Below are 1,825 nucleotides of genomic sequence, written 5' to 3' on the forward strand. Positions count from 1 at the left end.
AATGAAAAACAAAATTCACATTTTCCACGATCCAGTTACGATCTGCTGTCGATAAACCCAACGATTCTTCTTCGATGTTCCCATCTATGACTTTGATGTAGTCCATAAAATCGGGTTTTTCATCACGAAGTCGGTCGAAAAGCTATCAAAATTGAAATAAAATATTATTAGAGCTATAATGGATGTGTTAGATTTGAATCAATTTTATTATTTATATCTAATAAGCCAATTATTCTGAACGGAGATGAGTGGTGTGTCAGCCTATAATTCTGTCAAGGATGTTTTATAGTATTACTACATGTATTTTACTATTTAATTAGATTTTATAAGGAATATGGTTTGATGAACTGATTATTAACGGGATGATTTTGGATAATATATTATTAACTAATGAATTGTTAATTATTGATTATCGAAATATTTATTTACTATGATATTTAATATTTCATTGATTTATTATAGTTCCGTCGAGGAAAACGTACAAAAACGTAATATGACGACATCAAGTGCATATAGGTAAGTACTTACTAAAACATCAAATCTCAAAAAAAAAAATAATAATTTGTGAAATTAAATATCCAAGTATGGATACATATTTTATAGATTGAATTACTTTAAAATTTTAATTTTCAAAAAAATGTAAATCTGTTTTTAAGATCCTTGTTGAATAGGTTTTATCAAATAAAAAAATTAAAAAGCAGGCAAGTGGATGTCGCTCTGCTGTACAGTAGATTACAAGTGGGCCATTGTAAAATAGTTGTATTAGACTTGAATTCAATGATATAATATCATTGCATAAGAAAAACGATTCTGAGCGGAGACGGTTTGTTAGTCTGGATATTATATATTTTGTTATTATTTATTTTAGCCTGTAAGTTGAATTAATATTAAAATATTATATTTTTTTATTCGTTTCTATGGTGATAAACAAAGCGTTAGAAATTAAAATCCCATTTTTAGCGGTTTTTCGTAATTTTCCGGTGGTTTTTCCCGTGGCATTAAATAACTATTGAGAAAATAGAAAAATGACCTCTCTTAAGTACCATCTTGATCCAATTTGTTAAAGAATAAAGTACTATATGTTGAAATCGAAACACTCCTTCTGGAAGAAATTTTGTATACAGGATATAAAAATAAAAAAAAATAAATAAATAAACACCATTGTAAAAACAATAGCTTCCTCGCTCCGCTCAGAATCTAAAATGAATCGCTGCACGAGATAATATAATTCATAGGATATAGAAATGATTTAAACATACTTTTATTTAAATAAAGTATATATAAGTTATTTTCTCTAACATGTTTTTCAAGTTTCCAACATTTGACCGAATAATGATAGAATTAGACAACTTTAAATTGTTCATGCCTATATTGTTTTAAAATGATAGTAATAATTATATGAGTGGTTCTACGTAAAAAAACACAAAAGTTATATTTTTTAATAACGTTATTACTTAATATTTTAAATAATTTGTTTACATTACATTTACTTTTATTTTTTGTTGTCAATAATTAATTAAATGATTAATGATTATATATTATGCTCAATGGTATTTGATATGATAGTTTAAAAATTTAAATTCAAAGGATGTTTATGTAATTTCATGACAATATTAATTTTGATTATTAACTTGGATGTTGGAATTTATTATTTTTAAATAATTAATAATAGTATTAGAGATATTATATCTGTCGTGAAATTATATATTATATGAATCAATCTATTCGTGTCTATTAATATTGTGTTATAATTGAAAACTATAATAGTAATCATATATTTTGGAGGCATTAAACACATTTAAGTACAGTAAAAACCTCCGTGTAT

This window comes from Acyrthosiphon pisum, chromosome A2 (genome assembly GCF_005508785.2).
Source record: "Acyrthosiphon pisum isolate AL4f chromosome A2, pea_aphid_22Mar2018_4r6ur, whole genome shotgun sequence".
Taxonomy (NCBI): Eukaryota; Metazoa; Arthropoda; class Insecta; order Hemiptera; family Aphididae; genus Acyrthosiphon; species Acyrthosiphon pisum.